This window comes from Bos mutus, chromosome 5 (assembly GCF_027580195.1).
Source record: "Bos mutus isolate GX-2022 chromosome 5, NWIPB_WYAK_1.1, whole genome shotgun sequence".
In the NCBI taxonomy this organism is placed as follows: domain Eukaryota; kingdom Metazoa; phylum Chordata; class Mammalia; order Artiodactyla; family Bovidae; genus Bos; species Bos mutus.
This window is the reverse complement of record NC_091621.1, coordinates 88,605,276-88,629,099: the sequence shown is the minus strand read 5'-3', so window position 1 is coordinate 88,629,099 and position 23,824 is coordinate 88,605,276. Positions and strand designations below refer to the sequence as shown.

The window sequence follows — 23,824 nt, the reverse complement described above, 5'->3', positions numbered from 1 at the left end:
ACCCCATGGATCGCAGCACGCCAGGCCTCCCTGTCCATCACCAACTCCCGGAGTTCACTGAGACTCCTTATGACTATGACATCAGTGCTTATTAATTCTGAGTAGTTTCTAAATACTCCATGAGCTGAGGGGATATAGTCCATATGGCAGGTAATTGGTGATGTTTAAACTTATCTGGATGGCTTTCCCAGGTGGCTCAGTGGTAAAGAATCTGCTTGCCAATGCAGAAAATGCAAGGGATGCAGGTTTGATCCCTGAGTTAGGAAGATCCCCTGAAGCAGAAAATGTCAACCCACTCCAGTATTCTTGCCTGGAAAATCCCATGGACAGAGGAGCCTAGCGGATTACAGTCCATGGGGTCAGAAAGAGTCGAACATGACTGAACACACGCGGAAAGTTCTTGATATCACTCCATTCTGAAGTAGCTATTATTTCAGTCTGCTTTTTGATGATAGCCAGTAGAAATCTACCTAGAACTCCACATTTTCTTTTGGTTTTCTTCTGCCAAATGATTGATGGAGCATTCTAACTCAGTTGTTTCCTCCTTGAGTTTTTGTGGTTACATTCACTTACTTTAGAACATTTATTAGCAAAGCGTTTTAGGTGAACCACATGGTCATTTTGGGAATGCGTATGGCTGAAATTATTGATGATAATTGATAGGGAAGGAACAGTGTTAATCAACTCTTTTGGTAGCTAGTTACAGAAATTGACAAGTTCTTACTAGTTTTTCTTTTGACTCTTGTCATAGCTAGATTTTTCAGGTTAAAAATCATCCTTTAGGATATAGCCTTATGATCCTCAGATAGTCATAAAAAAATTCTTAGTATGAATCTAAGCTAAACTCTTGAGTTTCTTACAGTGCTAGTATATCAAGTCCAGTGATACAGTATGCCTGTTTCCCACATTGGTTCTTTACAATAAAAGTCCAGTTTTTTTTTTGATCTGAAATTCTTAAGTCCTACTATAGAATGGGGAAATTATGTGGACAGCAGTTTTTAATGAAACTTTTGAAATGACTGAATCTTATAATAACATGTCCTACTCTCCTTTATCCTAAGAGGATTCAATTTACCCTTAAAAAGGGGTGGAAGGAACCTATTTGATGTGAGCTGTTTGGAAATAAATTTCATGCAGCAAAAACCATATTCTGAATTCCTAGCAGTGGGGTGAGGTTTTGGTACACTGGTGATTGAAAGACTGCTAGCTTAGCTCTTGGGTTACCCAATAGTGATTTCTTTTAACTTAGTTTGAAAGTAAAATTATTTGAAAGTGCGGAAAGCTGCAGTACTGATAGAACTGCAAAAAATTTGAGTGGAACTCAAATACTCACTTTTCCCTCAAGATGCAGAAATCTTAGTCTTGCACAGTAAGTTCTAAATCTATTTTTTTAATTCAAAAATAAAAAAGTTGGCTGTATAGGTATATTAAAATAACTTTTGGCTCTTTAACATAGGTCCAAATATATTAAACACAGATGGTTTCTCATAGCTAATTAGATTGTGTCTTACCCTAACCTTAACTATGCTTTACAACTAAGTGATTTAAATTATATTCAGTTCAAGTCAACTCAATTCTAAATAACAGTAATAATAAATAACATTATTTATACATGCAGTATGTTTGGTACAATGCTCCATCCTTTTAGATGTACTCATTTATTTCTCTCAAAATATGTAACTAAAATTTCCTATAGTGAAAAATTGAAGACATAGACAGGATAAGTAACATGGTCAAGATCATAGAGCTAGGAAATAGCATAACTAAGACTCAGCCCAGATTTTATCTAATCAAAGCTCATGTTCTGGAATGTTGCCCTCAAACCTCCATTCTGGTTTATTACACACTGTGCTAGATCTTGTATTCAGTTAAAAAATGAGTGATAGTGTTTGTAATTCAAAGAGCTTACAATTCAAAGGGAGTAATTCACAAAACAACTCATGAAAATGAAAATCCAGAATTAGTGAACTTAGGTTGATTTTGGTTAAAAAGTTTCTTCTGAATGAAAAGTCCATTAGATGGATCTCACTATTGAAGATACTGGAAAAGGTCAGTTTTCATTCCAGTCCCAAAGGCAATACCCAACGAATGTTCAAACAATTGCACAATTGCATTCATCTCACACGCTAACAAAATAATGCTCAAAATTCTCCAAGCTACCCTTCAACAGTGAACCGAGAACCGAGAACTTCCAGATGTTCAAGCTGGATTTAGAAAAGGCAGAGGAACTAGAGATCAAATTTCCAACATCCATTGGATCATAGAAAAAGCAAGAGAATCTGCTTCTGCTTCATTAACTATGCTAATGCCTTTGACTGTGTGGATCAAAACAAACTGTGGAAAATTCTTAAAGAGATGGAAACACAAGACCACCTTACCTTTCTCCTGAGAAATCTGTATGTAAGTCAAGAAGCAACAGTTAGAACCGGACATGGAACAACAGACTGGCTCCAAATTGGAAAAGGAGTACATCAAATGCTGTATATTATCACCTTGCTTATTTAACTTATATGCAGAGTACATCGTGTGAAATGCTGGGCTGGATGAAGCACAAGCTGGAATCAAAATTGCCAGGAGAAATATTAGTAACCTCAGATATGCAGATGACACCAACCTTACGGCAGAAAACAAAGAACTAAAGAGGCTCTTGATGAAAGTGAAAGAGGAGAGTGAAAAAATTGGTTTAAAGCTCAACATTCAGAAAACTAAGATCATGGCATCCAGTCCCGTCACTTCATGGCAAATAGATGGGGAAACAGTGGAAACACTGACAGACTTTATTTTGGGGGGCTCCAAAATCACACAGATGGCGACTGCAGCCATGAAGTTAAAAGACACTTGCTTCTTGGAAGAAAAGTTATGACCAACCTAGACAGCATATTAAAAAGCAGAGACATTACTTTGCCAACAAAGGTCCGTCTAGTCAAAGCTATGGTTTTTCCAGTAGTCGTGTATGGGTGTAAGAGTTGAACCATAAAGAAATCTGAGCACTGAAGAATTGATGCTTTTGAACTGTGGTGTTGGAGAAGATTCCTGAGAGTCCCTTGGACTGCAAGGAGTTCAAACCAGTCCATCCTAAAGGAAATCAGCCCTAGATATTCATTGGAAGGACCAATGCTGAAGTTGAAGCTCCATTACTTTGGCCACCTGATGGGAAGAACTGACTCATTGGAAAAGACCCTGACGCTGGGCAAGATTGAAGGCAGGAGGAGAAGGGACTACAGAAGTTGAGATGGTTGAATGGCATCATCAACACAATGGGCATGAGTTTGAGCACACTGCAGGAGTTGGTGATGGACAGGGAAACCTGGCGTACTGCAGTCCATGGGGTCGCAAAGAGTTGGACACGACTGAGTGATTGAACTGTACTGAGTATTGGAGATAAAGACAGAAATGTGAGATTTTTGAATTTAAATCTAGAATTCTCAAGTGGATCACTTAGTATAATAAAAAGTTGTTCTAAATTTGGACAGAGATAAAAATGAATAGACGTGAAGTATAAGGACAGATTTTAAAAACAACTTTAATTATTAATGATAGTCATAATTGATTATTAAATATCTTCATCCTTGGGAATTAATAATTTCTTATGATTTACTGTTTTTATTACATATTTTGAAGTTTTCATTATAACCTCAATATCTGTGCTTCTTCCATTTAATTTTATTTTCTATACCATTATAAAAAATAAAAATTGAAATATCTGCTTCTAGATATACTTCAAGGAAATTCTGAGTTCTAAATTGGTTTAAAGTTGCTTGTTTGGTCAAATCAGTATCTATTTAACTAAACCTAAGTTGAATTGACCTAATAAATTCAAACCACTAAACATTGAATATATCATGGAATATTAATAATTGAGGATCTTCTGTTACTTTTATATTGGTGGAAACAAACTACTAATAAAAAGTTTTTTGCAGTCAACTTATCCATTCTGCTCCCCCTCTGTAATTTTTTAAAAGACTATATATTTAAAAAAATTTTTTTAAAGATTATATAGTTAGCACCAACAATAGTTGATTTCATAGGAAATGAAATGATCTTGAACTCTGAGGATGGAAGAAACACATATTTTAACAATTAATGATAATTATTTTGGAGATTGTTCCACAAATTATTTACAAAGCTTGCAAGTCCTTTAGAAGTTTCCTCAAATAAACTGGAGCTTAAGTTGCCTTCCCAAAGTTTCACTTGTATGAACAAGACTGAAATTCTGGATCATACTGTTCCAGACTGAACTATCTTGGCAATATGATAACATGTATTATTTTTCTAAGCGTTTAAATGGAGAAATCAGTAATATTCAAAGTAAGAAATTGATAACCTAACACGGGGAACATATCCTGGGAGAACAGGATATCATCTGCCCTATGTATACATTAGGAATGAGCTGTGATTCTGTACAATGTTTACTTTTAGAACAGTCATTATATAGTTGCTTATCATGGTTCCAAGAAAATGGTATTGCAAAGAAGATGCTAAAAAAAAAAAGTAAATAACCTAATGAAAAAACGGAGAAGACAAAAGATTTACTTGGTCTTTGTCTAAGAACAGTGTTCAATAAAAGCTTGCATTCCAATAAAAACAACACAAATTATTAATATATTTCTAATTCTTTGGGGAAAAAATTCAGTTTTAGAGTATACATTTGTATTTATTCATAAAAAAGGTGTTCCATAATGAAAATGTGATAATAATTGGGTGAGGTTTAGCTCAAAATTCTAGTTCAGCCACTTTCTAAATGCAGGACTTTTATCAACTAAAGTAACAGCTCTGAGTCAGTTTCTACAGGTAAAATGGAGTCCATAATAACTGTTTTGTAGAGTTTTAAAAAAATTATTTGAGATATAATTATTTGAGATATAATTTACACTGTCCCACTTAGTGTACAATTCAGTGATATCTGGTATATTCACAGTTATTCAGTTATCACAACTTAGTTGTATTTTCTTCATTCTAAAATCCATCTTGTACCCATTAGCAGTGACTCTCCATTCTCCTCCATCTCCACCATACCCCTATCCTAGAAAACCACTGATCTACTCTCCTTATAAATGGATTTGCTTACTCTTGACATTTCATGCAAATATAAACATACCATATGTATCTTTTTTAAATTTTTTATTGGAATATAGTTGATTTACAATGTTAGTTTCAGGTGTACAGCAAAGTGTACCAGTTATACATATACATATATGCATTCTTTTTTTAGATTTTTTTTTCCCACACAGGCCATTACAGAGCATTGAGTAGAGTATATGTGTCTTTTCTTAAACTGGCTTCTTTCACTTAGCATAATGTTTTCAAGGTTCATTCATGATGTAGCATGTATCACTACTTCATTCCTTTATATTACCAAATACTGTTTCATCATATGGATATGCCAGGTTTTGTTTTTCCAGTCATTAATTGGCAATATCGGCAGTAGTTCTGTTTGGGGGCCATTATGAATAATACTGCTGTGCACATTTGTGTGCAAGTTTTTGTGTGTAGGTAGTTTCATTTCTCTTGGGTATATACCTAGGAGGTGAATTTCTGAGTCATGTTCTTCGTCTATGTTTAACCTTTTAGAAATTGGCAAACTTTTCCAAAGATATCACACAATTTTGTATTCCTGTGAACAACCTATGGTGATTCCCATGTATTCACATTCTCGCCAACAGTTATTATTGTCTGTCTTCTTAATTTTAGGCATCTTAATGAATTATTAGAAGTATTATACTGTGGTTTTGGTGTATGTTCACCTAATGGCTAATAATTTTAAGCATGTTACATGTTTACGGATTATTTGTATATCATCTTAGATGAAATGCATATTCAGATCTTTCATCCATCTTAAAAATGAATTACATGTCCTTTTATTGCAAGAATTGTTTAATAGTTCTTTCAGTATTTACATATACATACAGGAATTGTTAGAATTCTTTATACATTTATTCTAGATACAGCTCCCTTATCAGATATAAAATTTGCCAGTATTTTCTCCCATTCCTTGGGCTGTCTTTTCACTTTCTTCCTATTGTCATGTCCAGCACAAAAGTTTCTAATTTTGAGGAAGTACAATGAATCTATTTTTTTTTTCTCTTGTCTCTTATGCTTTGGTATCAGATCTAAGAAATCATTGCCTAACTTGAGGCCATCAAGTTTTTTTCCTGTGTTTTCTTCTAATAGGTTTATGATTTTAACTCTTATATTTAAGTCTGTAGTTAGAGAGTTGTTATGATGACCAGAAAATGTATATTTAAAGTATCTAGCACAGTGACTGGTACATATCAGCGCACTATTAGTGAGTCATCCAATGCCTCTCTGAAACGAAAGTGAATAAGTATGTCCTAGAAAGTATCTTATTTCCCACTCATAGTGTTATTATTCTTAATGCTTTCTGCAATGATATATGGTGGCTCTAGTGGTAAAGAACCCACTTGCCAGTGCAGGAGACATAAGAGACATGAGTTCGATCCCTGGATTAGGAAGATCCCATGGAAGAGGGCACGGCAACCCACTCCAGTATTCTTGCCTGGACAATCCCCATGGACAGAGGAGCCTGGTAGGCTGCAGTTCCATGGGGTCACAAAGAGTCAGACATGACTGAGCGACTAATACACAATGCCCTGATCTCCCACATTGGAGGCAGATTCTTTACCATCTGAGCCACCAGGGAAGCTCATATAACAAGTATACATTATTTTAAATATCACTTCCATAGAGATTTGAATCATTATAAGTTTTTATCAATAAGTTATTTATAGTAATTAGAATGCAAAGAGATGGAAGCAAAAAGAGCAAGCTTGAGCAGATTAAGGTTCTGTTGCTCATTTAGGTAAAAGTTTGTAAACATGAAGACATGTTACATTATAATCAGAATATTCTCTTTGGAAAACGTATTGAATTTGAGGAAATTTGGTTTATATATGATAATCATTTAAATTACTATTAATTTTCTTAAGATGTCACAGAGTTGTGGTGTCTTTTGTGGTTTTATTTTCCTTTTTAAAGTAATATGTTAGTGCATGTTGTGAATAGCTGATAGATGATCTGCAAATGTTTCTGAAGAGTTTAGTAAGTAAATTAAAGAAAAGCAAGCTGAGACGTTCAAGATGGTAAAGAAGTGAATTTTTAAAACATTGCTCCCTCTTACAATGGAGTATATATTTTTTTCTCTGTACCCCACTTTCTTCTGAATGACTGTTCTTCTGCCATTATGACAGTGAAGGTGTTGTCTTTGATACACTTGAATATGCTCAGCTTGTTTCTTAAGAACCCAATATTTATTAGAAAGGGATTATTTAGTTATTTCTGGAAATAGACTGCCACATGAAGCAAGTTGGTATATGCATGGCTATTTCTCTAGTACCTACCCCAGCCATGGGTGTGGCAAGAGATGGGCTCTGAAAGCAACTGTAGTTCTTTAAAAATTATGTTTTGTATTCTGAATATACATTTCATGTTAAATATAAAAGTATACAGATTGGTGAAGGAATCACAGTTTACCTCATATAAAAAAGGATAATCCTTTTAGATCATTAACAGAGCAGTGTGAAGAAGCCTTGCACTGAAGCTGCAGCAGTCTATGGATAAATAGAGGATTTAATAACATTCAAATATTTGTCCCAACCTCAGAGGACATCCTGAGATAGAGCTAACTTTACAGATGATACAGCTCTCTCTCTTTGGGTTCTGGTGGCTCTTGCCCAGGGATTTCCTTGGCCTTTTAATGTGTTTCTCTGACTCTTGAACTAGTGCAGTTAACGGTAGCTCTGAGTGAGATTTGGCTTTAGTCCTTTATAAATAATGTCAGCATAGTATGTAGGAATGACAAATCTGAAAATAGGAAATGCATATTTAAATCTCTGGAAAATCTTCCCCATGGTTTGATGTTCTTAGACATGTGAGAGCCAGGTTTTGAAAGGATTAATTAGCTCAGTCTAAATGTCTTTCAAACTTCAGAAGCATTTCTCACAGTTGTTACACACTCTTGAGTGTGCCCGTAGCCAATTCCCTTCATATTCTAAGGAAACCCATTCTTTAAAATGTAAGATACATACCTTTGACTTCAGCATTTATTTTATCTCAAATACACTGTGCTGTCTTTTAAAGGAGTGTGTCATTTTCTAGAGTCTTTAGCAGAAATAACTATCTTGCAATTAAAAACAATTGATAGTATTTTGGTAAAAAAGAATCCAAAACAAGTAAGTTTATATAGCTGTTAAAAATGTTTTCAGGGAACTGTGTGTGGATGGTTTCATGGAGTGAAAACTAGTATTTTAAGAAGTCTTTAAATGATCATGCCTCCATAAACGTGCCATCAGCAAAAAAACAACAACAAAATAGCAAAACAAAAAAAAAAAAAGAGGAGGGAAGAGAAGGCTGGGGAGGATTCTGTCCCCTTTGGAACACAAAGGTCTTTCAGTTGTGGGTGATTGGAATGGGGGTGTTTGGGTAGTGGAAAAAAATGTTCTAGCATGTGGTAATGAGGTTAAAAAAAAAAACAGCAATGGATGATTACTTTTCTCCATCAAGGCTCCTTTATCCTCATAAGCTCAGACAGTGGTCAACATGTTAGACACCCCTCCCTGTTTTATCCATCCCTTAACTGTGTTCTTTGACAGGACTGGTTTATACAGCTGGGCCTTTGTTCAGCTTTGTGGGAAATACTACAGAACAGCATAATATATGGCAGAACACCTATAAAGTGGTAGATGGTGAACACTCTGATCCTATGCAGGATTCCACCTTGAAAGTCTGCTTTTGTTTGATTAGTTTTTCTTTTAGGGATTTGTAAAGTGAACACTTCTAAAACTTTTCTGTTTTTTTGTAATAAAGATTTTATGGTGATATAAGAAAATTGATTGTGTTAATCAGTAGAATTTCTTACCAGGTATAATTTTAATAAACAAAACTGAAAGGCGCTCACCTATCTTACTGACTAAAATTTTAGTCTATAATTAGACATTTCTATTATAGAGACATAGTATTTTAAAGAAGATTTAACATGGTGTACACTTAGCCATAGAATTGACTGAAAAGAGAAAGCAAATAGGAAAAGGTATTGATTTCAAAATTTATCTATATAACATACTCTAAATTTTTAAAAAAAATTTTTTAAATTTTATTTAATTTTTAAACTTTACATAATTGTATTAGTTTTGCCAAATATCAAAATGAATCCACCACAGGTATACATGTGTTCCCCATCCTGAACCCTCCTCCCTCCTCCCTCCCCATTCCATCCCTCTGGGTCGTCCCAGAGCACTAGCCCCAAGCATCCAGTATCGTGCATCGAACCTGGACTGGCATCTCGTTTCATACATGATATTTTACATGTTTCAATGCCATTCTCCAAAAATTTTTTTTAAAGACAGAATTTGTTAGTGACGTTACTGTTAGCCCAATTTTTAATCTAGTGTAAACCTTATACTGGAAACTTCTTGTGTCTTATACTAGTCATACCTTTCTAAGAGTTTGATGAATTTCTTCTCTATAGTTTATGCCATATCTTTTGAATTTTTATTTCAGAGGCAGTAAACTGGTAGCCTTTACGTTCCTACTGAATAGTTTGTACCCATTTATAGAAAAGAGCTAACATTCCAAAGTCATCCACAGTGGCAGTATGAATCATACTTTTAAAGCATTTTTCCCCCTAAAAACAACAGAGAATGTGCTAAAACCAGAAAGATTAATGGGGGGAGAAGATAAACAGTTAAGACGTAAAATGAGTTTAGAGGTCAAGCTAGAAAAATAAGAAAGCTTATGGATTTAATTCATATTCATCCAAGCAAAGAAGCTTTGGCATGAAAGGGACCAATGAAGAGGCTCAGCATTCTTAGAGCATCAGCCATAGCTGCATCCTGCTGTTTTGGAGTTTGGGTTGATAGATGCTCAGCATCTTTGGCACTGCACCTTCCTTTTGGACTTTTCTTGATTATTACGCCAAATTCTTCATTTTGCCTGGAAGTTCAGAAAACTTGTTTTGCCTATTATGCCTATCTCTCACATCAGAAGCTGTTGTTGTAGGAAGGATTTGTGCACTATATATGTGTTTTTTGCTGTCTCTTTTGAATATAAATATTTTCCAATTTATTCATTTTTTTCAACAGCTGTTATAGAAACAGGCTGAAGTCAAGTCTGTATGGGGTATGGAAAAGAGAGTGAGTGCTCTTATTTGACCAGAATTGAGCAGAATCACATAAACTTTTTCTTGTTATTTGGATTCCAACGAGGGTAGAGGTCATAATATTTTTCTTCATTGGACTTCTTAGACAGTCATTCTCAACAAATCTGACGCTGATATTCAGTACTACTTTTAGCTATGAGCCTCCTTTCTCATCTCTGCTAGGGAAAAAAAAAAATCCCACACCATTCTCTAGAGGTTTGCTTTTGAAGGCTTAACTTGCTTGATTTCACAATGACCTTTGAAAACAAAAGAAATTAAAACTAGACTGGTTACTTAATTATTTTTGTCATCATTATTAGATCCTAAATAAATTAAACATGCCACAGATTTTACTTCAAGATGTACACCATGCTAAGAATAAGTCACTTTTGATTATAGAATAATTTGCTATTTATTTAGATATAGCCAGTAATGTGAGAAGAGAGAGCAAAAGTGGGGTGGACACTGTTAAGAGGAAGCTCAAATAAGGAGACAGAGAGGGAAGCTCAAAATAAGTACTTAATGATATTATTTGGGAAAAAAACATATATCCTTGCGATTCTGCCATAGAGAGATTCTCCTGGGAGAGTCAAAATGACCGAGTCATTAAAATAAATGACGTGTTTTTTTTTACAGAGCTGTCAATATCATTAAGCCTAAACAGATATTCCTTCCTACTTCAAAACAAATTGATTTTTATTTTTGACATGTGCACCTTACCTAACCAGTTATCTTCATAAATGAAAAACTGTATTCTTTTACTGTGGCTATCATAGATATAGTGAATAGGTTATTGCAAACATGTATATGTGTATACTTATACACACACACACATATACATGTACATGTGAACATATGTAGACAGTCTTACATCCTCATGAGGTAAACATGAAAACAATCAACTGGCGTTATTTTAGTGATCGAGAGATTAGTACTACTCCCTGTAGTAGTAATGGTTAGAAATACTTTCCCTTTGGCCTTTTTCTTTATTTTTATGAGTTAACAAATTGGAAGGAGTTTGTTTATACTTCTTTATTTTTTCCTTCAAAATACATACAACTTTTAACCAAATAGTTTTGAATTCTAGAACAAGGAAAAATTGTTAGCGTATGTTATGATTAAATTAACATGGTCCTGTCATATCGTTAAAGAGGTACCATTTAAAAAACAAAAGAGTATTAATGTCAGTTAATATCAGTAAATATCTTTTCTCTCTTCTTTCTCTTTCTTCTTCTATCTCTCTTTTTCTCTCTGTTTCTGTCTCTCTCTCACACACAGGGTTGCTTAAGTACACGAGACACAGACTTCTCTGCAAGGTCAAGGATGGAACAATAGGAATTGAATTAATCCCTGTTTCACAGCAGTTGTTCTGATAGAGAGCAAAAGAGATTGCCCTTCTCAGGTATTCTACAGACAGCTTTTAAAGATTACCTTCTTCAAGATATTGGGAATGGATATACATCTCCATGTTATTCTTTCAGTATTCTGTCCAGCTAAGTACAACCCGAAATTTATACATGTGGCAACCATGTGTCTCAGAAAAATTCAACAGGCTTCTTATTTTTTAGACTTTCCTTATTTCTTTAACTCAAAGCACACAATTACTTGTTGAACAATCTGTCTCAACTTTTGATTTTAAAAAATGGTACTTTTTTTTGTTGTTGTTACTTCTTATTAATGAGTTTTACAATGTGTGTAGGAAGAGAGAGTTTTTGTAAATCCCTAGATTTTCCCGTTCACTCCTCTATCTATCCCAGGAATGGATCGTGTGGCTACTCAGTGCTCAGCTTTCAGACTCATAAGGAGCCGAGCATCTGGGGAAACTCAGGAGGTGAGCACTTTCACGCTGACTCAGAGACCAGCCGTGTGACTCCAGTCTGGCGCTGTCACGCCTGGTTATGGAAAGGCAAGAACAATGCCTCCCTTGAGAAAGGGGAAAAAAGTCTAGTGCAGTCACAATTTTGATGTAAAATTTAAATCATCCCTCCACATCCTGTGGACTTAGAGCTGTCAGAAAGGCAAAACTCATGCTCAAATGGAAAAAAGCTTTTTATTTCCTTAAAAAGTATACCCTCTCTAACTCTAATAACAAGTTTCTGAACCACAAATCTTGATGCTGGATTATTTCAAATAATTTTTAAATAATCAGAACAAAAAGACTTTATTTTTTAAACTGTAGGTAGCTGAAAGTTAAACATTATTTTTCTGTTTTTGATTAATGACAAATGTACAACAATACACACATTTAAAAAATCACAACAAATTAGTATTTTTTTTTCTTTCATACTCATCAATTTGGTCATTTTACATACAATGTAAAAGAAATTTCAACATTTAAAAGTCTTAGTCATTTTCTATCCTGTTTTAAGCAGATTGGCTGAAATTTAGTGTATCTGATGATTAAAAAGAATCTAATCAAATGTTTAATAGCTCAGATATAGGTGTTACTATTTTTGAGGTAAGGAAACGGAATTTTAGCAATTATTGAATAAGTCTAAGTTAGGGCTTTTTAAAGTACAAAATTCTTATTACCATATTCTTGTGCTATAAATGACAGTTTTTGATAATTTTTTAAAGAATCTAGAATTCTATAAGAGCATTTACTTCCTCTTGTCTTTACAAAAGTAACTGTACCTCAGATCCATAAAAGTTCACCTTACAAATTTCTTTCAGTCTTAAACAGACTTATACTGAACTCTATTTTTTTCTAAGTATTAGAACATTATAAAATGATTAGAAGAGAGTTTAAATGTAATGTTCTTTATAGCTTTTTACTTATCAGGAATACTTTTGTTTTAAGCACTTAATTTTAAAATAGCACAATTAAAGCATAATATGGTGTTTTGGCCCCAGAGCCCAGCTATTACGTTACTCATAATAAATCAGTCTTCTATTTAGAAAATTTTCTTGGGGTCTTCATCTAATAACATGTGTTCTAACTTTGGAGTCAGTTTTTAGTAATTACAGTTAGTAAGACCATAAAAGAAAGTAGGAAAGGAATCAAACTTTGAGTTCTGAATCATTGTAGCCTAGAATTTTTCTGTCATAAACTGTTATTAAGTGTTTACCTTTGGTATTTGTCTCTCTTTTTTAGAATACAAAAACAAATGTACATTTTAAAGTTTATTTTGCTATAAACTTTAGGTTGGTTTATTCAATTCTGAAATATACTTGTCCAACGAGTAAAGAAGAACTCATTTCTTTCAGATACTGACAAGAATCAAGTTCTGTTTCTGAGTCCTTCTCTCTAACTTCTGTTGCATATTATTTTTCTCTTTCTTTTCCACACTTTCCTCAGAAATCTCTCTACCTCTTCATTTTTTTTCTCTTCTTATCCTTTCCTTTTTCTCTGACTGGACAGGCTGGGGAAAGCTATTCGGTAAGAGAGAGATGCTAGTAAGGAGAAAGCAGAAAGGTGGAGAAACAGTTCAGAGTGGTGCTCTTCTTATCAGCAAGAAGGGATAGCATAAGGAGCTTCTTTGCCTCAATGCAGAGAGCATCTCAGGACCAAACATATGACAAGGTAAACATGGGAATCCACTTTGGTCACTTTGAAAGTTCTTTGTGACTATGACATTTTTCATTAACACAGTTTTAAATACAGTTTAAACTTTTGTAACATTTATTAAATTTTTTGTAAATTCAAATTATATTTTAGAACAGAATAAATTTATTCTTAAGTAGCAGTAGCTCAAAAATTGCTTTTGATTTCAGATTTCAGTGTTGTGGTAAATTTTGTTTGAAAACATTGGTAGAAATGAGTTTCTGGTGACATGTATAGTAAAGATTACAAAGGAATCTAGACTTCTATATTACTCTGTGTCATCTGTTCTTATGTTTCTATGAAGTCTGTATATCTCCTTCTGTTTATAGTGTACGCCAGGACCTGATGAACTTGTCCATGCTTCTAAATAACAATGTAATGAATGTGTTCTTTGTACATGGGCAGCAATGGGTAGAGAACATAGATTGGCCAGATCTGCAAGAGAAACTGATGGCAAAGAGGATTTATAGAAAAAAGAAAAATGTAAACATTTGAAAGACTACATATTTATCACAAATACCTTTTCTATCTAAAAGACTTTTGAATATTATTAATATATATGACAGACTTGGTTACAAACTTTATATAGAATTTACAGAGTATACACAAAGCTGACTCTAAACCTAGTAGGAAAACGAAGATGTTCAAAACATGGAAGAGGGAAAAAAGAATATACCATAAGATATGAAGAACAGTAGTTGAGATTTATAGGTACAAAGTATGAAACTGATCTTTTTCTGTAATGAAATGACATGCTAAGTTTATGCAAATCTATGTTTATAAGGAGTGTTAGTATTTTCATTGGTAAGTGGACAGGAGTAAAAACCTGTCCATTCACACTAAACGTCAATGTTGATTCCCCAGGTGGAATAGTTAAACATTCCTATTGAGAAAAAAAATCTTTAAAAAACAATGGAGGTTAATTCCTTATCTTGAATAACCTTCTCACAGCAAGCTTAGTTACAAAAGCAACCAGACAAGTAAAGGTAAATATCCTGAACAAGTAGTTTAATTAGTAGAAAAACTAGGCAAAACTTCTAGAAAAATAGTACTAATATAATCTTTGGATATGAACGATTACCAATCTTTATTGTATTTGTAATATTCCATGTTTGTTATTCCCTTAAAAGAGGAGTCATCCTTTCAAATATTTCAGTTATTTTTGAAATGTTTTCTGTCTGCCATGCTTAAAATTTAACATGAGAGAATGGATATTAAAAGGGAGTATTTAGGAGAGGAATCAATGGATTCCATTTAAAATCAATGGATTTTAAATTAGATACATGTCATGGTCCAGAATTTTTAAAGTTCATACCCAGAATGTTTAGTTATGTAAAATCATTTAGAGAATAATTACATTTCTTCACATATCACTTGATTTCTCTTTATTTGTCTTCTGTGCTCTATCCTTTTCATACAGTGGTCTCCCAAAGTTGGATGGAGTGCAAAATTTAGATTTTCTCCCCCTCCCACTGCTCTATTTTCTGTTTTTCTCTTGGAGAGACAGCTTTGCTCTTGCACTGCTGTTTATTATAGTGTGAAGACCAAGTAGTGTAACAAAAGATAATTAACCATTTTTATGACTCAGTTTTATTTTTTATAGATCAAGACTTATAAGAATACCGAATCAGAACATTGTGGAAGAAATCAGTGACAAATAATTACAAGTATTGTTCAATGCTCTACCTGTGTTTTAAAGATTAAAGTGACTTAGTTACTTCCACAAAAGTAACTTTAGTTACACAGAAGTCCTCCATTTTCTGATTATCTGCTATTTCCTTTTAAAATTCTCCAGTCAACAAAGATTTATTTTTAAAATGAATTTAATATTTTCCTCCAAGCTGGCCTTCTTTCTAAAATATGTATTTTTCTTATTAGCAGTATCATTCTGTAAATTGTAGTCAAGGAATCTGTTTATCTTTAAATTATCTCACCCAATCATTCCCCCTTCTCTGGTTTCCACCCTCAAGCTTCTATCAGTTACTGATTTCTGAAGGACTTCCTTCCTAGAATGTAATTTTTATTATGTTATTGTGTAGTTCAGCAGTCATCTCCAGTTTCCTTCTACCTCCAGTATCAATCTCTCATTTGGTACAGCCATTCACACTTGTTGGAATCTAACCAGAATCATTATCATCTCGTCCCTGCCTTTCACCTTTATCTGCTTTTACTCCTCATAGAATCTTCCACTTGAACCAAACTGTTCTACTCACTATCACGTATCATTTTGTGTATTTCTTTAATTTGCTGATGTCATTTCTCCTATCTATAATCTCCTCTTCTCTGTGTCTAAGTACACCTGATCTGTCCTTCATTGCACTGTTGAGTTCCTCTGATTTGTAGGAAGCATTCCCTGATTATTTTAAGCAGGGCATGCACGTGTGCTAAGTCGCTTCAGTTGTGTCTGACTCTTTGTGACTCCATGGACTGGAGCCCACCAAACTTCTCTGTCTTTGGGGTTCTCCAGGCAAGAATACTAGAGTGGGTTGTCATGCCCTCCTCCAGGGAATCTTCCCAACCCAGTGATTAGACCCAAACATCTCCTGCATTGCAGGCGGATTCTTAACCATTGAACCACCAGGGAAGCCCTTAAGCAGGACAGTATCTCTCTACTATCTATCGTCCATGCTGCTGCTAAGTCACTTCAGTCGTGTCCGACTCTGTGCAACCCCATAGATGGCAGCCTACCAGGCTCCGCCGTCCCTGGGATTCTCCAGGCAAGTGGGTTGCCATTTCCTTCTCCAGTGCATGAAAGTGAAAGTGAAGTTGCTCAGTCGTGTCTGACTCTTCGTGACCCCATGAACTGCAGCCTACCAGGTTCCTCCGTCCATAGGATTTTACAGGCAAGAGTACTGGAGTGGGTTGCCATTGCCTTCTCCAGTCCTCCATAGTACTTATATTTATAAAAAATCATTTACCTTAAATTATTCTTTCTTGATTTCTTAATGATGTTGCTATCTGTAGGCACATGATAGTCTTTCCATAAATGTGTTTCTGTGAATGAATGAATAAATTACTGAATATATGTCTTCTATTTTCATCTACTTCTTTAAAAGTAAACCAGAAGTGTCTTTGTATCTAAGTTACCTGTTTCCTCTGTAAGACAAAGGTAACTTGCCTAGCACAAAATAGACACTCTGACCATTCATTTACACATATAAAAATACATTGAGTGACAACTATGTGCTAGGAATTATGTGGTTACATAACTAATTGTAACTCATTCAGTATAGCAGATTATATTATTTAGGGGAAAAGTACAGAACAATTTGGAAAGATTTTTGTTCAGCTTGGAAAAATCACATGAAATGATCATCAGTAGACCTGTGTTTACTAAAATCTTATTTTCCAGTAATAGATACTAATAAGAAAAAGAAAAGTAGTTAAGTTGTTGAATCAATGTCATAGGTGATACCGATGTTCAGTTTTTTTAAGTGGTCTATTAACAAGAGTTGATGATACTATCTGAGGTGGGGAAAAGTCATTTCATTTATGGTGGTTGGGGCAGGTTTTAATAAGAGCTGGGATTTTAGTTTGTTCTTTCTAGATTTTTAAAAATATTTTTATACATAACTGCAAACCTTAAAATAAATAATATTATCATTCTAAAAGAATAACCAGTAGAAGGCACTGCTTCCTAGGACTTCATCTCTGAATTAACTAGTCAAAGGTTAAAATGTTTAGAGAAAAACAGAAACTTTAAAGGGTAACTATTATACACAGAAAGCACTTCCCAATCTGAGTCTTCCATTTTGTGCTTGGTCTGTACACAAATTTCTTTGTACATATAATTTTCTAGAATAATTGCAGCAAAGAACATTTGCTAAGCAGACAAGAGTTAAATTTAAAGCAGTAAGTAGATGAGATTCTTCAGTAACAGACCTATTAATAATTAATGCTGTAGCATTTTATAAAGTTACTTCACTTTTACAGTATTTTACTTACTGCATTTTAGAAAGAGCTATAGGGTTTGTTTGTTTGTTTTTTTTCCACAAGTACTTAAAACCTGAATAAACAAGGTTTACCAAATCCTCTACATAGAATTATTAAAAAGAAATTCAGTGTTATCACTGAGCTGGATTTCTTTTTTTCTGACATTAGAGCATTTTCTAAGCCTACATGTCCTGTAAGACTGGATCTTACAACCATCTACAGTTAGAGAATAGTAAGATAGTTTCTAGTTTTCAATAGTAGATTTCATTAAACACACATTGATTGAGAGACCACTATATTCAGAAAGGATTTTAAGTCCTGAGTAAGTAGCTGTGGAAAGTAGCTATGGACAAAACTAAAGTTTTCCTTCTTCAGTCTTACAGTGAGGAAGACAGATGAACAAAGAAAATAATTAAAATACCGCAAGTGATAAATGCTTGGAAATGATGTTGAAGCAGAAAACTAAATGAGATGAAGGAACAAGAAAGTGTGTAAATGGGTTAGGAGGACTTCAGATTGAGAAAATCCCTAGTGTGAAAAAATATATTTCAAATGGTGGTGAATTAGTTTTCTGTGGCTTTTGTAACAAATTATCAGAAGTTTAGTGACTTAAACTATGCAAATGTATTCACTTAACGTTTCTAGAGGTCAGAAGTCTTATAGTCAAGGTGTTGGCAAAGCCCATTCTGTCTAGAGGTTCTGGGGGAAATCTGTTTCATGGCCTTTTATAGCTTTTTAGAGTATGTTCTCCGGCTTGTGATTGCATAGTCCATTTTCAAAGTCCTGCATAGTATCTTCCTATTACTCTCTCTGACTGTGATGCTCCTGTTTCCCTCCCTTATAAGGACCTTTATGATTACTTTGGGTCCACTCACAATATCCAGAATAAATCTCCTTATCTCAAGTCCCTAATTATATCTACTAAGTCCCTTTTGCCTTGTAAGGTAACATATTCACTGGTTTCAGAGATTAGAGTTTGGGCATCTTGGATGGGAGGTATTATTCTGACTTGCACAAATAGCACCTGTTAACTGCACATTAGACTCACCTGGAAGCCTTAGAAATTTCTGATAAGCTGTGTGCATTCCAAAACCAATAGCATCAGAATATCTGGCAGTGAGACTCAGGCAGCAGTAGTTTTTAAACCTTTCTATGTAAATCACTGCAGATTGTGATTGTAGCCATGAAATTAAAAGACACTTACTCCTTGGAAGGAAAGTTATGACCAACCTAGACAGCATATTCAAAAGCAGAGACATTACTTTGTCAACAAAAGTCCTTCTAGTCAAGGCTATGGTTTTTCCAGTGGTCATGTATGGATGTGAGAGTTGGAATATAAAGAAAGCTGAGAGCCGAAGAATTGATGCTTTTGAACTATGGTGTTGGAGAAGACTCTTGAGAGTCCCTTGGACTGCAAGGAGATCCAACCAGTCCATCCTAAAGGAAATCAGTCCTAAGGACTGATGCTGAAGCTGAAACTCCTGTATTTTGGCCACCTGATGTGAAGAGCCAACTCATTTGAAAAGACCCTGATGCTGGAAAAGATTGAGGGCAGGAGGAGAGGGGATGACAGAGGATGAGATGGTTGGATGGCATCACTGACTCAATGGGCATAGGTTTGGGTGGACTCCAGGAGTTGGTGATGGACAGAGAGGCCTGGTGTGCTGTGGTTCATGGGGTCGCAAAGAGTCAGACATGACTGAGCAACTGAACTGAACTGATGTAATTCCAATGTGTATTCAAAATTGAGAATGTGAATTTGAGCAAACTCTGGAAGATAGTGAAGGAGAGGGAAGCCTGGCATGCCGCAGTCCATGGGGTCACAAAAAAATGGACACAACTTGGTAACTGAACAACAAACAATTCATAATTTCTTTAAAGCAGAGACCCCGAACTGCATTTTTTTATTCCCATTAGATAAGAGTCTTATACATAGTAAGCCATGAGTAAAGAATTGTTGATGCTATAAAGATTCCTTTCTGTCCTGGAATTAGACATCACTTCTTTGAAGAAGATTTTCTTGTCCACGCACAAAGAAGTGAGTTAAAGACTACTTTATAAACTATAATAGTCATTGTTATAGTTATAAATGAACTGTATAGTTATAAACTAACTCTAGAAGTTAGTGTTACACTAGATTGTAATTGTTAGTCTCATGTCACTTTCTTTGAAGTCTGAGTTTTGTTCCTTGTCCATCTCGCACTTACCACAGGAATGACAAAAATCATCTCTGAATGAATATAGTAGAGCATGCCCCAGCCTAGATCCTCAAGTTGTTCTAAGGTGTTCTTGCACTGTAACATAGACGTGTAGTGTGAGCTGCAGGAATTGGAAGCCTGCATTTCCCAGATAGACAAGACGTGGAAATTTTCAATGCCTCCTTAATGCTTTTTTCAAAATTGAGACTTTCATCTATCCAAAATAAAACCCTTTGGTAGACAAAAAAAAAAAAAAATCAAGAATTTAATGATATTGGTTATTTTGTTATCAATAGTTTTAGAAGATAAAACACAGATAATGTAACCAACAGATTGTTTGCTCTTAACATAATTTATGTATTTTGTTTTGCTTCTATCTCATTTTCTAGCCTATTACTAAACTATAACCATAGTCATTATTATTCTAGTAATTTAAAACTTCTTTAAGTAATCTTTTACCTGAGCTACATAACAATACTCTTGTAAGTCCAACACATTTAAGAACATTCTATAAGTCTCTAAAAATGGAATTGAAATAAACCTAAAATATATAATATTTTAGAATCAGTTGATTTTTAGCACCATGGCTCTTTGGTATTTTAGACCTTATGATTTTTTCTCCATAACACGATATGTATATGGAGAGACTGTGTGTCCAATTAGGTGTAAAAATAGTTTAGATACCAGAAGAACTAGAAGTTTTGCAAATAGCAGTATCTTAACTATCTACCTTATATACCTTTTTTCTACTTTAAGACTTTTAATTTTCATAGTCATTATTAATAATGATATTAATAAAGTAGAAGTCAGCAGAAAGGTAATGTCTTCTGAAAGTCATAGAATTGTATTAACTAGCCAGCTGGCCATTAAATAAGCCATCTGATATACTTTTCTTTTTGATAACCCAGAAACTGACTCTTGCTAATAGACTGAAGTTTTCAGACAGTTGAGAGACTGACGGTATTTAAGACTGGGGTAGGCACCAAAATACCAGTTTGTTAATTCCAGCAAGAATAGTAATCCCACACAGACCATAAATAATATGGTTTGTGTAATAAATGAATAAAATTGTAGTCAAGTTTCATGTGAAACCAAGAAATAATTAAAAGTCTCTTTATTGATTTAATGTGATAAATCACTTCTCAAAGACTTTGTGTATTTAAGTATGTTCTGTCACCTCATTCTCTTTATGGGAATCAGAAGTTTGCTTGGACACAGGGAGCTCAAATTCAGTGCTTTGTGACAACCTAGAGGGGTGGGTTGAGGTGAGAGGTAGGAGGGAGGTTCAAGAGGGAAGGAGCTACATATCCCTATGGCTGATTCATGTTGATGTATGGCAGAAACCAATATAATATCGTAAAGCAATTATCTATCAATTAAAATAAATGAATTTTTTTAAAAAGCAGTTTACTAGGAGAGCATGGAAACAAAACAATGGGAGTTAAATATCTCTAGTGTTGAGTTATCATATAAAGTTTAATCTGTCAGTTTGGGGATAGATAAAAGTGTTGCCAATGAGACAGCTATCAGCTTCCCTGATAGCTCAGTTGATAAAGAATCCGCCTGCAATGCAGGAGAAAAGGGTTTAATTCTAGATTGGGAAGGTCCATTGGAGAAGGGATAGATTACCCACTCCAGTATTCTTGTGCTTCCCTTGTGGCTTAGCTGGTAAAGAATCTGCCTGCAGTGCGGGAGATCTGGGTTCAATCCCTGGGTTGGGAAGATCCCCTGGAGAAGGAAAAGGCTACCCACTCCAGTATTCTTGCCTGGAGAATTCCATGGATTGTATAGTCCATGGGGTCACAGAGTCAGACACGACTGAGTAGCTTTCACTTCACCACTTCTAATGAGACTCAGTCTTTTCTAACCGTTAATCCCAGGCCCTTGCTCTTTCTCCATACTTAGAGTATACTTGGGGTCAGTTCAGTTCAGTCGCTCAGTCGTGTCCGACTCTTTGTGACCCCATGAATCGCAGCACGCCAGGCCTCCCTGTCCATCACCAACTCCCGGAGTTCACCCAAACTCATGTCCATCGAGTTGGTGAGCCATCCAGCTGTCCTTTGTCATCCCCTTTTCCTCCTGCCCCCAATCCCTCCCAGCATCAGAGTCTTTTCCAATGAGTTAACTCTTCGCATGAGGTGGCCAAAGTACTGGAGTTTCAGCTTTAGCATCATTCCTTCCAAAGAGATCCCAGGGCTGATCTCCTTCAGAATGGACTGGTTGGATCTCCTTGCAGTCCAAGGGACTCTGAAGAGTCTTCTCCAACACCACAGTTCAAAAGCATCAATTCCTCGGCTCTCAGCTTTCTTCACAGTCCAACTCTCACATCCATACATGACCACTGGGAAAACCATAGCCTTGACTAGACGGACCTTTGTTGGCAAAGTAATGTCTCTGCTTTTGAATATGCTATCTAGGTTGGTCATAACTTTCCTTCCAAGGAGTGAGCGTCTTTTAATTTCATGGCTGCAATCACCATCTGCAGTGATTTTGGAGCCCAAAAGAACCTTAGTAATGAGATCAGAAATAATTAAAGATACCTGAAATGTGCTGGCCCAGTCTGTTTCTCCTTTAAACAGTGTTTCGTAACCACTACTATTTCCTTTCTTTACGGTGTTGTTCTGCTGATCAAGACTTCTGCTAATAAGTTTTTCTTTAACACTTGATAACACATTTGATCAGTTTATTGTTAAGTATGCCCAACCAGGAACATTTTTCTATTGGAGACTGTGTATCCAATGTTGATTTTACAGTTTAACTCTTAAAATGCAATCTGCATTGTCATTTTTGAGTTTTTGTGTTGTTGCTGTTGTTTTTGTGTTTTTGAGGGTGGTGGGTCACACTGTAGTTTTAAAGGTAGTGAAAGAAACAGCAGTATTTTTTATTGAGTGTCTACTCTGAGCAAAATGCTCTGTAAGTCATTTTTCATGCAGAACATAGTTCATTCTCAAAGTATTACAGGTGGATATTACATCTCACTTTAAAGATGAGTGAACTGAGATAGAGATTAAAGTAAGTCTCCCAGCTAGTAAGTAGCAGAATCAGTGTTTTATTTTGTGTTTGTCTGATTCCACAGCCTTTATTTTTTTCTACTCTGGTATTATATCTTCACAGAATATATCCAGCATTTAAATACATTGGTCTTTCAAAACTTCTGAAGAATAGCATCATTCAACAGAGATTAGAGCCCTCTCATTTGGTAGTACATTTAAATTTAAAAATCAGTGATACATATGAATGAAGTGATGTGGCAGTTAGTTCATACTTTCCTGTCTCCTGTATCAGTAGTATAGAATATAAATGGATGATTTTATAAACACTCTTTGTTGAACAAAAATTAAAGTGTTTTTCAAGGTCAAATCAAGTTGTAAATACCAGACTTTTTTTTTAATTAAAAAATTTAACTCTATTCCACTTCCATGAAAAATTTAATGAAAAGAAAATATGTCTTATGTTTCACTAAACATATTTGCCATTAATTTTTAACCTCTGATAACATTCTCAATCAGACTCAAGTACAAAAAAAAAAAAAATCTAAGTGTATTGTCATATAGGCATTAGCTTGTCAAAACAAAACATGCTTATTTAATTTATTTTTTCTTTGCTTAGGTATTCTAAGGAAGAAATAAGTCTGAGAATCTACAGCTAAATATTTCATGAAACTGTGGAAATAAAATTGAAATATTTTTATATTCTTATCATTTTTTTAACTACCTACAAATTTAATATTAGAACTAAAAGCCAAAATTGGGTGATTTGGGGATATGAGAGAGAAAAGTCCTTAAATATTTGAGGATTAACAGTGATTGTAAAATTTCTTCATTTCTTAATGAGCTTTAAACAAATATCAAACTTTTTGTTCTGTGGCCTGAGGTTTGCCAATAACCAATATTCCTACATTTTACAATAATCTTACTTTTAATGCAATTTTTTTTTAATGACAGTCATTCATTTACTTTGTTTATTTTTTGGTGAAAAAATTTTTAGTTATTTCCC

At 34.7% G+C, this 23,824-nt stretch overlaps 1 protein-coding gene across 12 annotated transcripts in view; it reads left to right on the top strand.

The window, feature by feature from the left end:
- SOX5 (SRY-box transcription factor 5) overlaps window positions 1–23,824 on the top strand; it is a 1,177,820-nt gene that overhangs the window by 740,801 nt on the left and 413,195 nt on the right. The window lies entirely within an intron of this gene.